We start from the raw sequence: 15,411 nt of genomic DNA on the forward strand, positions 1-15,411 counted from the left end.
TTTTTGATGGCTGCATAATATTCCATGGTGTATATGTGCCACATTTTCCCTATCCAGTCTATCGTCGATGGGCATTTGGGTTGGTTCCAGGTCTTTGCTATTGTAAACAGTGCTGCAATGAACATTCGTGTGCACGTGTCCTTATAGTAGAATGATTTGTAGTTATTACTATGTTTCTACTATTTTGGTTATTTCTGTTAGTTATAACCAAAGGAGATCAGATATTTGTGCTCATCTTGCCATACTTTTTGAAAGACTAAATAGAGAGTTTAAAACCATTAACTACCACCTTTTAATTTTGTATTTTAATTTTCAAACTTAATTGACAGCTTGTGACCACGAATTAGTGACATTTGTTTTTATATAATTCTTCATGGAAAAGTGAGATAGCTCACCATGTGAAATCTACAAAAAGAAAAGATTCATTTGATACAGAAAATATCAGATTGCATTCACATAGTTTTGAAAATAAATTTAGTCTATTTTACCTATTATGCGATTTTGAGTATGCTGTAAAGTACCCATGATTTCTTGAAAAAAATTCTTTGTATAACTTATTTTTTAATTTGCTTCGGTAAACTGAATTATATGCTAACTTTCTATACCTTTGATTTGTGTCTACCCTGGACAGAATCAATAGTTGTGCTAGAAAAAAAAGCTATTTTATAAATGTCTAGGATTTCTGCCAATGGCATTCATTGTAAAGTGGCTATACCCTGGTTTTAATGTTTGTAAAACCCATTTGCAGAGGCAATTTAGAAAAGTATCTAGTAATCAAACTCCTGCAATTAGTTTACAACCCAGACAAAACCTTTTGCATTAAAAAGCTTTAAAGAAAAAACCCTGCAAATAACGTGAGATCCTGTGCTTAGGTACCTGGAAACTAGAATTCTGAAGCTTTATCCCTTTCTGCAAAAATACTTGCTAGGTTTCCTTCCAGAATTTCTTGGTTTCTTTATGCACTTTTTTTTTTTCTTAATATGGCCTTAGTGGTGAGCAGCACACCTGTATGTGAGTTTTAAACATGTCAACAGTAGAAGGTCTTCTTGTTGACCCTTTCTCTCTAGTCATCTGTTCCTTTATCATCTTACTTTTGTGACCAAAAAAGAGCATGTGTATGTGTGTGAATATTTCATATCAGTCACATTATTCAATTAAAGCAAATAAATTGTGAATCCCTTAACACCACTAAAAGGCCTTTCGGAATTACAGACTAGTTCCAAACTCAAGGGTGCCTATTGAGTATGAAGCTTGCTTGAAAGAAATGAATGCTTCTCTGCCCCTTTCAAGGGAGTGTATCAGAATCTCTGGGCTGTGGCTAAGGGATCTGTATATTTCAAAGAACTTCTATGTGATTCTGAAATAAGTAATCTATAGATCTCAAGTATAAGTAACACTGATTGAATACGGAGAGGGAGAGCGAACTAACTCATTATAATGGGAAATTAAGATGGCTTAGTTATTGTAGCTTCACTGTGGATTTGGGAGACAATTTAAAAAGAGAAATGAAATGATTTATTTAGTTTTTCTCTGACCAATAAAAAATAGCATTAAAATCCAACTGAAGAAAAAACTTTCTTTGACTAAACGTTAGAAGGAATTTATTATGGGGATACTTACAAAAGGGACAATGAGTAGCCAGTTAAATGTCCAGGGTTTTGATTGCACCTTTATAAAAGCTGAGAGCATAACATTAAATCTTGACCTTTAGAAGGCATTTCTGCAAGGAGCTAAGATAATATAATGTAGCAACTTGACTTTCTTATGATATAACTTAATACAGAGATAAAGCTGGAAGAATAGATGTTTAGCCTATTCTTTATACCAACTCTTTCATATATCAATTTTTTTTTCTTTCTTCTTTCTGAGACGGAATCTCACTCTGTCACCCAGGCTGGAGTGCTATGGCACGATTTTGGCTCACTGCAACCTCCGCCTCCCAGGTTCAAGAGATTCTCCTGTCTCGGCTTCCCTAGTAGCAGGGATTACAGGCACCCACAACGGCGCCCAGCTAATGTTTGTAATTTTAGTAGAGACGGGGTTTTGCCATGTTGGCCAGGCTGGTTTCAAACTCCTGACCTCAGGTGATCCACCAGCCTTGGCCTCCCAAAGTGCTGGGATTTACAGGTGTGAGACACCACACCCATCTTGAATATCAAATATTTCAACCAAGTTTCAGGCAAAGACTGAAAACCAGACTATGTTTAAACTGACTTCTCGGGCCAAGTGTACCAGAATTCTCTGTTGTGGATAAAACGAAGTGCTGTAGGTCTTAAATCCCAGAGATGCAGATGGCAGAATTGATATCAACATTTGGAGAACGATGTTGAGTCTACGCAGAAGGAAGACCTGCAGACAGTGTGCAGCCCTGCCTTTTGTCACTCTCCATTTTGTAATTTTATTTACCCTCATCCTCATTTTCCTATGTTCAGTTATTTTTGGAAGGAAACATGCTCCAGGGGCTTGGTGGTTCTGCCAGGCTATGGAGGTGAGGCTAAATACAGCTTCTTCTTTCCCTGCGACCTCAGCCTGTCAGGGTTGCTTGGAACTATGGGTACTGCTCAAGGAGTCTGAGGAACTGGGAGCAGCGGTGTTCCTTATCAGAGACCTCTCAGATATCCCAGAGCCCAAGGCTCATGCCCAACTCATTTTGAAGTAAAGCTGACTTTGAGCTTGATCATCAACTTCACTTTTATTTGACAAGTGTATACTAAGGCAATAAAGCTATTCAATAGAGAAAAAAAATTATATGTAGCTTCCTGTCTCAAGCTTTATATAACCAGAAAGCAGCAGCAATTTTCTACTGAAAAGGAAATAAAGTATAATCCCTAATTCGATAAAAAAAAAGAAAATAAGTAGTTTGCCTGGGCTCTTCCATAATTTGTTCAATGAATTAATTCTCTCCATTTGAATGATAATAGGTGGGACCAGTGTTGGTGATGACTGAATGCCCAACTGCAAATGAAACTTCAAAATGCAAACGGAACATTCTAATTCCACTCTTTGCGTTATTTTTAAATATGCAATAAATTATTCCTAACTATAGTCACCCTATTGTGGTACCAAACTCTAGATCTTATTCTTTCTATCTGGCTATACTTTTATCCACTAGCCATTCCCTCTTTATCCCCCACTCCAACTACCCTTTCCAGCCTCTGGTAACCATTATTCTACTTTCTGTCCCCATGAGTTGTTTATTTCTTTTTATAGCTCTGATATCATAATAATTAAAACTGATAGATTATAAAGACAAGCAGAGAAAGAATAATGTTACACCTGAAGTATTAATGCACCAATATCATAGACTAGCTGTCTTTTTTTATTGTAGTTTTAAAATTATAAACTTTTGTGACATTTTAAAATGTTCAAGTGGCCTGCAGAAAGTTTCCCTTTGGCCCATGGTGTTGCTTGTCACTCACTATCTGGGTGGGGGAAAAATTGCTCCATTATAGAGTCATTACTAATTGAAATTACTTTTTCCTTAAAATCAAAGCACAGTTTTTATTTTATTTTTGTCTTGTTTTTATTTTATTTTTGTCTTGTTTTCCAGTTATAGTTACTATTAAAACATACAGTATTTAAGAAGCATTGTCTTATATTCTTTAATACATAGAAACTTTTTGGTATCCTTAAAATTCTTAAATTTTCATTTCTATTTGATTTCTCCACAATGTTTCTGTTATTGCCACTTCAAGTGCTTGTAAAAGTGCAGATTCTTGCACACAACTCCCTAGAGATTCTCTTTCTTTTATTTAAGAATCATTTGCCTGTTTTTAAACTTACCCATTAGAAATATGTTTCTCTTTCTCTTACTTTGAAGTTTCTTAGGGCTGGATGAAAGTTCCAGAGAGGTAATTTAGAAACACTGTAGATAAGACGCTTATGTCTGGCCATGCATATCCTATAAAAGGATAAATGAGTCATGCAAGTATATTCTATTAGTGACCTTGTTAGAAATTACATTTTCACCACATTCATGAAAAAGCCCTAATTTAAAAAAGCCTTAAGGTGGATGCTATGCTCAAAAATATACCCAGAAGTCACACATGAGACCAATAATCTGATATATGCAGGTTTTATTTGGTTTAACCAAGGGCTTCCTATGTCTATTTTCAAAGTGTATCAAGTGTGAAGGGAAAAAATTCAATCAACAGCCAAAAACCCTTTTTGGCAATGCTTATTTTCTCAACAAAATTATTTGCCAAATTCAAGTTGCTTGACTTTGTCTAGTAGCAAAATTGATGCTCATCAGCTACTTCAGAAGCTGTGTCCAGGCACTTTTTTTTTCAGTCTTTAGAGACAGCTATTATTACATATTAAAGGCTCTTTTGGAAAGGGTTAAATCTGATTTTTACAGAGTTTGGGTTCTGATATAAATCTTGAATCAGCTGGTTTGATGACTTAGTCCTTAGGGTAGTGTGAAACCTGCTGATTTGCCACTGTTCAAAACTGGTATAGGGGTTTGTGGTCATGGCATTGGAGTGTGTAGGCTCCAGCTGAGGCATTCCTAAGCTCTTTGTCTTAGCTCTTCCATAACAGAAGTGAGGCAGAACACCTGGTCTCAGCACAAATAAGTGCTGAGTATGCAACCCAGTCCCAGAAGCGGGTTCATCTCTCCTATCAGCTAGATCTGGATGCTTTCACTTGCTCTTATTTCTAGTCCCTTTGGCAACATTTGAAATCAATGCAATTCATCAGTGCAACAGTATTGCATGATCTTTGCATTTACCAGTTCTACTTTTAACTGTGAAGCTAAGCAAGTATTAAGAAAAGCAGAAGTAAGGCAGATACAAACACTTCTGGCTTTAACTTATTCCAGATAGACAACCCAATTAGGGAATGTGGCTACCATGGACACACACACACACACACACACAATAGAAACATAAAGCAAAGGAAACTTTTACCATATTTTGGCGTAATGGGAGAAGTTGTTCTTTGATCATTAACATGCATTTTTATAATTTGTCTCCAGGGCTTCTGGTTTGGATAGCTACTGGTAGCTTTTGTTTTTCCTCTATGCTAAGGTGACCCATTACTTGTGGCAATAAAACAAAAGGCCAGGACCTAGACACCAGGGAAAGGTAGAGATGGCATTTCATAATTTCAGAAAATAAGAGACCTAGTACTTTGTATTTTCTTCAAGAGATTAATAACTGAACCACTGTCATTAGCAACATTTGAAACTATCAGTAATTTCTGTGACATTTTGTACTTTTAAAAAGAAAACAAGGGTGTTGAGTGAAATTCTTCTTAGTATAAGCATTTTCTGTAGCTACTGGTGTCTTTGTAAGTATGTGTGTTCATGCTAGATCTAATTATATGACCAGAAAAAAGAACAAAATGGTTTGTGCTACTGTACTGAATATAGACAATTTCAGTTCTCTGTTTAAGTCACATTTTTAAGCAAACTAAATCTTTTTTAAATTAATAAAACGAAACAAAAATAAGAAAATATAAATATAAATAAATAAGCATTTGTGTTCTCAAAGAGCTTTGCTGGATACCATGCTACATTCCATTATATATTTTCTTATATATGAGATACTTTTAGAAAGTCTTTTTTTTTTTTTCCTCTTGTTTTAACTAAGTACCACCTCCTTGGATTTTAGGAGAGAAAACGGTATAAATTGATGGTAGTGATTTGGGGATGTTTTACTGATTATAATCAGAAAACTGTCAAATGAGAGTCCATATTAATCTGAGATAAACGAAAGTAAATACCCAAATGTCTACTCTCATTCTATTTTTATTTGAATGTTATGTGAAATTTTCTTTTTATTTGCCTCCTATTTACCTCAGTATGAGCAAACTTAATCCCAAATTCAAACTCGTGTTTTGGTTTTGTCTCTCTTTAAAACAGTTTGCTACATGAAAAAACAATTTGTAACAAAGAGTGATTGGTTACCTAAATCCTGTTAATACAGGCATACCTTGGAAATATCATGGGTTTGGTCCCAGAGAACTGCAATAAAGCAAGTGTCACTATAAAGCAAATCACATAAATTATTTGGTTTCTTGGTACACAGTAAGTTATGTTTATAGTTTATTAAGTGTGCAATAGCATTATATATAAAAAAACTGTGTGCATACCGTGGTTTAAAAATTATTTATTGCTAAATATGCTAATGAATGTCTGACACTTCAGAGTCATCGTCTTATTGCTTATGGAGGGTCTTGCTTTGACGTTGATGGCTGCCAACTAATCAGAATGATGGTTGCTAAAGATTGCGGTGGTTGTGATGATTTCTTAAAATAAGACAACGATGAAGTTTTCTACATTTCTGATTGACTCTTTTACAAAATATTTTTCCATAGCATGTAAGGATGCTTGACATTTTACTCACAGTAGAACTTTTTTCATAGTCAGACTCAGTCCTCTCAAACGCTGCCATTGCTTTGTAAACTAAGTTTATATGATATTCTAAATCTTTTGTTGTCATTTCACCAACATTCATGGCATCTTTACCAGTAGTAGATTCCATTTCATGAAACCACTTCCTTTGCTCATTTATATCAGGCAACACTTCATCATTCAATCTTTATTATGAGATTGCATTGATTCAGTCACATCTTCAAGGCTCCACTTCTAACGCTACTTCTCTTGCTGTTTCCAACACATCTGCAGTTATTTCCCTCCACTGAAGTCTTGGACCCCTCAAAGTCATTCATGAAGGTTGGAATCCAGTTCTTCCAAACTCCTATAATGATATTTTGATATCCTCCCATGATTCACACATGTTCTTAATGGTATCTAGAGTAGCAAATCTTTTCCAGAAGATTTTCAATTTCCTTTGTCTGGCTACATCAGAGGAATCATTGTCTATGGCAGCTCTAGCCTGGAAAATATATTTCTTAAATAATAAGATTTGAAAGTTAAAATTATTTCTTGATCCATAGGCTCCAGAATGGATCTTGTTAGCAGGCATGGAAACAACATTAATCTCTTCGTACATCATGATCAGAGCTCTTGGGTGACCTAGTAAATTGTCAGTGAATGGTAGTATTTTGAAAGGAATCTTTGTTTTTTAGCATTTGGTTTCAACAATGAGCTGTAAATATTCAGTAAACCATGCTATCAACAGCATTGTTCTGTCATCCAAGCATTGTTGTTTCATTTCTAGGGCATAGGCAGAGTTGAGTTAGCATAATTCTTAAGGCTTTTAGAATTTTCAGAATGATAAATGAGCATAGGCTTCAACTTCAAGTCAGTAGATACATTAGCTTATAACAAGAGAGACTATCCTTTGAAGCTCTGAAGCCAGGCATCCTCTCAAGCCATGAAGATCCTGGATAACACCTTTTTCTAATATAACACTGTTTCATCTACAGGGGGATATTTGTTGTTTAGTGTACCCCGCTTCATCAGTGATCAGTTATTTTAACTAGATCTTCTGCGTAACTTGCTGCTACTCCTCCATCAGCACTTTGCTGCCTCATCTTGCATTTTGATGTTATGGATGTGGCTTATTTTCTTCAACCTCATAAACTAACCTCTGCTAGCTTGAAACTTTTCTTCTGTAGTTTCCTCACCTCTTTTTCCTTTATAGAATTGGAGAGAGTTAGTCTTGCAGTGGATTAAGCTGTGGCATAAAGACATGTTACAGCTGGTTTGATCTTCTATCAAGACTGCTCAAACTTTCTCCATAGTGGCAATAGGCTGTTTTTCTTTTCCTTTTCTTTCTTTCTTTTTTTTTTATTTAAATCATTCATGGTTTCACTGGAATAGCACTTTTAATTTCCTTCAAAAGCCTCTTGTCTGTCTCGGTTTTCAACATGTGTTCCTCACTAAGCTTAATTATTTCTAGCTTTTTATTTTAAGGAAGAGATATGCAACTCTTCCTTTAACTTGAACACTTAGAGTCCATTATAGAATTATGTATTGGGCTACTTTTAATGCTGTTTATTTTTGGAGGGAATAAGGAGGCAAGAGGAGTGGGAGAGAGATAGAGGAAAGGCTGGTCAGTGGAGTAGTCAGAACATACACATTTATTGATTATAGGGGCACAGTTTGTGGTACACTAAAACAATTACAATAGTAACTTCAAAGATCACTGATCACATATCATCATAACAGATAGAGTAATAGCAAAAAAGTTTAGAATATTACAAGATTTACCAAAATGTGACAAAGAGACATGAAATGAGCACCTGCTGTTGGAAGAACGGCACTTACAGGAAAGACTTGTTGAAACAGGATTGTGACAGTCCTTCAATTTGTAAAAAACATGGTACCTCAAAGTGCAATAAAGCAAAGCACAATAAAACAAAATATGCCTAAAAAATAAATATTGGTAATTTAGACTGGTTTGAATAGTCTGAATTAAAGACAAATTTTAATGACAGAGTTCTTTAAAAGACTGCCAGACTTACTGCTTTCAAATAACTATACAGATAGAAGCCAAATGTATTCATCTTTCTGCACAGAGATAAAAAAATTTTATAAAAGATATACATGGGATTTGTAGACTGCCTACTGTATATAGATATGCTAATTTATTGACAGTGCTAAAAATGTTATTTTTAGCATTTTCCTCATGTTTTTATTTTATTTTTGTTTTCTCAGAAAACAATTTCCTGGATGTGATACACAAGTAATACTAAGTGTTTGACCAAAAAATTATAAAGAAGCTCAAGATTCTATTCAAAAAAGGAACCCTTAAGAAAGGCTGCTCTCCAATAGCATGGGGAGAAATGCCAGGTATAGGTGAAGGGGAGGAAGGCAGCGAATCACACTGCCATGTGTGTACCTATGCAGCAATCTTGCATGTTCTTCACATGCACCCCAAAACCTAAAATGCAGTAAAAAAATGGCTGCTCTCCACAAAGTCCCTATTACGTTAAAATGGATAATGCAAGTGATGAAACCAGCATCAGTGCTTAACACTCGCAGTACAGTAGAATATGTACTGAAAAGTCAAAGTTGTCATTTTGTTTTAAGGTAATATATAAAAAGAATGCTGATTGTGAAAATATCTAAGCATATTTACCTACATTAGCAATAAATATCAAGTAATTAGAAAACAATATAAAAATATATATAACTGTTATATATATATATGCGTGTGTGTGTGTGTGTGTGTGTGTGTGTATGTATGTATGTGTATGCGTGTGTTTCACTGGCTCTTTTAATAAATAGTTTCTATTATAGTTTGTGCTAGTTGTAGGTAATGCCTGTATCCTTTGTTGTACCATTGTATTTTTAAATTTATTTATTTACTCATTTAACCTTTTTTTAAACTACATGCCCCATTTCAGCAGTAGTTGACCATGTGCTCATGCACTGAAAACAAAAAACCCCTCTAAACAACATTTTTATTTTCAAACAGTATAAATAACCAAACAATTATAATGAATGTGATACAGCCATAGTAGATGTCATTCACGTAACAGATACTTATTGAGCTTCGACTAAGTGGCAGGCATTGGTCTAGGTAGTGGAGATGGAGAGGCCATCTAGATACTGCCTTCATGGATCTTCCATGAAATAGAAAAAGATAACAATAAAAATGAAAGTAATGCAAAGTTTTGATGTCTAAATTAAGACTTTCAGTATTGGATGTGTTTGAATAGAATATTACAACAGCATTCTAGTCAGAAAGCAAATTATACGCAAAGAACATTGACCATGATATAAATCAGAGAATGTGCCTAACATGTTCTGGGCAACTGGGACATAAGTTCATAGCAGAAGGGTGATAGGGAATGAGGTTAGAGCTGTGCAGTGAGCCATACTGACAGGTCTAAGTGGAGTAGCTAACAGGGAAACACCAGTGGTTGGAAGAAGTGTGTTGTTTATTTTTGTACAGATGACTGTCTCAGCTCTGTGAATGCTGTATTGCAGAAACTGAGTAGACCAGGTAGAAAATTACTTCAATAGTCATGGGAGAGATGAAAGGTATCTAAATTGCAGCAGCAGCAGAAACAGATATGATATGTTTCTATATACTATTCCTAAGTAGCAAATATTTCAAATCAATGTGAGTCTATAATGCCTGAAATACTAATATTCTGCGTGATAACTCTTTGGTCACTTTATTTTCACATATGTAAGTAATTTAGACAAAATTGTATAGATAATTTGATTTTTATGAGCAAAATTATAAAATATCTGAATTATCACTAAATATCAAAAGCAGAGCAGCCATAAAGGGCAATATAGATTTCCAGTATCTTTTAATAGCTATAGGCTAGTTCCCTCTAGTTACTCATCTTTTAAAAATATTTAAGGGCTTGGCATGGTGGCTCATGCCTGTAATCCCAGCTACTTGGGAGACTGAGACAGAAGAATCAATTGAACCTGGGAGGCAGAGGTTGCAGTGAGCCAAGATTGTGCTGCTGCACTCCAGCATGGGTGACAGAGGGAGACTTCATCTCAAAAAAAAAAAGAGAATTATTTAGAAAATCTTGTTTATTATTGTGGCTTATGAACTTTTGAAGCATTTCATCAAGCTCCAAAAACAATCCCATTGGAATTTTTATTAGACTTATATATATATATATATATATATATATATATATGTGTGTGTGTGTGTGTGTGTGTGTGTGTGTGTGTGTGTGTGTGTGTTTTATTTTTTGAGATGGAGTCTCACTCTGTCACCCAGACTGGAGTACAGTGGCACAATCTTGGCTTGCTGCAATCTCCACCTCTCAGGTTCAAGCAATTCTCCAGCCTCAAGCCTACCGAATAGCTGGGATTATAGGCACCCACTACCATGCCTGGCTAACTTTTGTATTTTTAGTAGAGAAGGGGTTTCACCATGTTGGCCAGGCTGGTCTTGAACTCCTGGCCTCAGGTGATCTGCCCACCTCGGCCTCCCAAAGTGCTGAGATTGCAGGCGTTAGGCACTGTGCCTGGCCTAGATACATATTAAACATAAAATTAACTTGGTAAAATAATATCTTCAAATTTTTCAAACGTACTCTCTAGGAACTTGGCATATCCCTTCAATTATTAAAGTGTTCTATCTCTTGCAGTAGACTTTTGTAGTTTTCTCCCTACCAGCCTCTAAGGAAAGCTAATGTTAGATGTTTTAGGATTATGGTTCCCAATATGAAATAGGTCATATTAACTGTTGATACAGAAGATAGCTATTAATATTTGTGTATTTTATAAGCAGGTAATTTATTAAATTATTTTATTAGCTGTAAAGATTTTAATGAGGTTTAGTGAGCAGTAGTGAAGTTCTAGTGTATTTATGTTTATAGTTATTGTATTAGTTTGTTCTCACACTGCTATAAAGAACTTCTTGGTAGAAGGTGAAGAAGAAGCTAACACCTTCTTTTTGTGGTGATAGGAGAGAGAGAACACAAAGTGAGAAATGCTATACACTCTTAAACCATCAGATCTCATAAGATCTCAGTCACTATCATGAGAACAGAAAGGGAGAAATCACCCCAATGATCCAATCATCCCCCTCCCACAGGCCCCTCCTCAAATTTGACATGAGATTTGGGCAGGCACACAGATCCAAACCATATTATTCTTCCCCTGGACCCTCCCAAAACTCATGTCATCATATTGCAAAATACTCCTTCTCAACAGTCCCCTAGTCTTGACTCATTTCAGCTTTAACTCAAAATTCCATAGTCTAAAGTCTTATCTGAGACAAAGTAAGTCCCTTCCACCTATAAGCCTGTAAAATAAGAAATAATTTAGTAGCTTCCAAAATACAATGGAGGTACAGAAATTGGGTAAATGCTCCTATTCCAAATAGGAAAAATTAACCAAAACAAAGGGGCTATAGGCCCCATACAAGTCTGAATCCCCTCAGGGCAGTCATTAGATCATAACGCTACAAAATAATCTCCTTTGACTCCGTGTGTCATATACAGGGCACACTGATGTAAGAAGTGGGCTCCCAAGGCCTTGGGCAGCTCTGTGCCTGTTACTTTGTAGGGTACAGCCTCCATGGCTGCTTTTATGGACTGACATTGAGTGGCTGAATCTTTTCCATGTGCACAGTGCAAGCTGTCAGTGACTCCACCATTCTGGGGTCTGGAGTATGGTGGCCCTCATCTCATCTCACAACTCCACTAGGCAGTGCACCAGTGGAGGCTCTGTGTGGGAGCTCCAATCCCCACATTTCTCCTCCACACTGCCCTAGTAGAGGTTCTTCATGAGGGCTCTGCCCCTGCAACAAACTTCTGCCTAGACATCCAAGCATTTTCTTACATCCTCCGAAATTTAGGAGGAGGCTCCCAAACCTTAATTTTTGCCTTCTGCACACCCACAGGCCTGGCACAAACACCCATCACCCAAAATGGCCAAAGCTTGGGGCCCAAGCTGTAGCTTGGCCCATTTTAGCCAAGCCTAGAGCTAGAGTGGCTGGGATGCAGGGTGCCATTTCCTGAGGCTGCACAGAGCTGTTGAGGCCTGGGCCTGACACATAAAACTATTTCTTTTCCCTAGGCCTCTGGATCTGTGATGGTAGGGGCTGCTGGTCTCTCAAATGCCATGGAGACATTTTCTCTATTGTTATGGCTATTAACATTCAGCTCCTCTTTACTTGCGCAAATTTCTGTAGCAGGCCTGAATTTCTTTCCAGAAAATAAGTTTTTTATTTTCTACAACATGATAAGGCTGCAAATTTTCCAAACTTTTATGCTCTTTTTCCCTTTAAGTGTAAATTTCAGTTTTAGATCATCTTTTTGCCCACACATATAAGTGAACACTTTTAGAAACATCTAGGTCACATCTTGAATGCTTTGCTACTTAGAAATTTCTTCCATCAGATACTCTAAATCATCTCTCTCAAGTTCAAAGTTCCACAGATCTCTAGGGCAGGGACAAAATGCCACCAGTATCTTTGCTAAAGCATGGGAAGAGTGACGTTTATTCTAGTTCTCAGTAAGTTCCTCATCTCCATCTGAGATCACCTCAGTCTGTACTTCGGTGCCCATATCACTATCAGCATTTTGGTCAAAACCATTCAACAAGCCTCTAGGAAGTTCCAAGCTTTCCTAAATCTTCCTGTCTTCTTCTGAGCCTTCGAAACTGCTCCAAACTCTGTCCAGTATTTAGTTCCAAAGTCCCTTCCATGTTTTCAGGTATCTTTATAGTAGTACTCCATTCTTCTGGTACCAATTTTCTGTATTAGTCTATTCTCATACTGCTATATAGAGCTACCTGAGACTGGGTAATTTATAAAGGAAAGAGGTTTAATTGACTCACAGTTCCTCAGGCTTAACAGGAAGCATGACTGGGAGTCCTCAGGAAACTTACAAGGATGTTGGAAGATGAAGGGTAAGCTAGCACTTTCTTCACATGGCAGCAGGATAGAGAGCACTAAGAGGAAAGTAATACACACTTTTAAACCATCAGATTTTAAGAGAACTCACTCACTATCATGAGAAGAACAACGAGGAAATTCATCCCTATGATCTAATTACCTCTCACTATGCCCCTCTTTTAGTTCAACATGAGATTTGGGTGGCAATAAAAATCCAGACCATATCAGTTTTCAAGAATTGGATTACTAGTTTCTTTTGTTTATTTATTTAATTTTTATTTTTTGGAGACAGAGTCTTGCTGTGTCTCCCAGGCTGGAGTGCAGTGGCATGATCTTGGCTCACTGCAACCTCTGCCTTCCAGGTTCAAGTGATTCTCCTGCCTCAGCCTTCCAAGTTGCTGGAATTGCAGGCCTGTGCCACAATGCCCAGCAAATTTTTGTATTTGTAATAGAGACAGGGTTTTACCATGTTGACCAGGCTGGTCTTAAACTCCCGACCTGAGGTGATCCACCCACCTCAGCCTCCCAAAGTGATGGGGTTACAGGTGTGAGCCACTGCACCCAGCCCAGACTAGTTTCTATTTCACAACAACATGGGCATTTTGGTTGTTCTTCCTGATTTTAAGACAATCTTAAGTGCTTCATCACATTATTAGTATTAGAATGTAGTATTAGTGTTAGAATGGTGATTATTGGTTTTAAATATGAGTTCTTTACATGTTAAAATATGTTTTTATTTATAGTGTTTAACAGTTGTTTTTAGTTATGAATATTGGATCTTATCAAAGAGCTTGTGGCATATATTATGACTATCATGAGACTTTTAAAAATAGTTTCACCTATTGATATTCTGTATCATTGTAAATGATTTTTGAATTTTAATCCAGATTTCTATACCAAAGTCTGCCTATTGGTGGTATAATGTTATTTTTCTCTTTAAGTCTTTGCTGCTTTTATATAAAGTTTAAACTTGAAATGAATCATGCAAATATCTTGTTTTTATTTATTCAGTTGTCTCTGAGTGTTTAGTTGAATCAATTGACTCTCAAAGGCTAAAAACATCTCATAGTATTTTTCTAAATAAGAAGAAAAAAATTCTATTCTTTTAAAGAGAATTATATTTTTAAATCCAAGACCTTGTAAACAAGTACAATAATAATACCTACTTATGTCTTTTTTTATGTTGGCAAATGTAATCATAGAGGTCATATTCTCATCCTCATATAGGACTTTGTTCAAAAATCTCAATAGCTTTTAATTTACTGTATCCTGTGAAGAATATAAGGACAAAACTAAAATAGAACAAAATATAAGATATTGTTTTTTAATATTTTCTCACACTCAATTTTATAATTCTTTTAAAAAATTTATTATATATATATTTTTATCATACATTAGGTACTGGGGTACATGTGCAGATATTACAGGATTGTTGCATATGTACATACATGGCAATGTGGTTTGCTGCCTCCATCCCCCCATCACTTATATCTGGCATTTCCCCCATGTTATCCCTCCCCAACCTCCCCACCACCCTCTGCCCCTCTCCTAGTCCCCCAACAGACCCCAGTATGTGATGCTCCCCTCCTTTATATATATATATGCATATGTATACACACACACACACACACAAACACACACATATATATATACACACACACAGAAACACACACATATATATATATATATACACACACACACACACACACACACACATATATATATATATATATATATATATATTATTGCACTTTAGGTGCAATAGACATGTGCAAAACATGCAGGATTGTTGCATAGGTACATACATGGCAATGTGGTTTGCTGCCTCCATTCCCTCGTCACCTAGATCTGGCATTTCTATCCCTGTTATCCCTTCCCAACCTCCCTACTCCCCACTGTTCCTCCCAAATTCCCCCCCAACATACCCCAGTGTGTGGGGCTTCTCTCCCTGTGTCCATGTGTTCTCATTGTTCAACACCCACCTATGAGTGAGAACATGCATTGTTTGTTTTTCTCTTCTTCTGTCAGTTTGCTGAAAGTGATAGTTTCCAGATTCATTCATGTCCCAACAGAAGACACCAATTCACCATTTTTTATGGCTGCATAGTATTCCATGGTGTCTATGTGCCACATTTTCCTTGTCCAGTCTATCATTGATGGGCATCCAGGTCTTTGCTAT

The sequence above is a fragment of the Cebus imitator genome, unplaced genomic scaffold (assembly GCF_001604975.1).
Source record: "Cebus imitator isolate Cc_AM_T3 unplaced genomic scaffold, Cebus_imitator-1.0 Scaffold357, whole genome shotgun sequence".
Lineage (NCBI taxonomy): Eukaryota > Metazoa > Chordata > Mammalia > Primates > Cebidae > Cebus > Cebus imitator.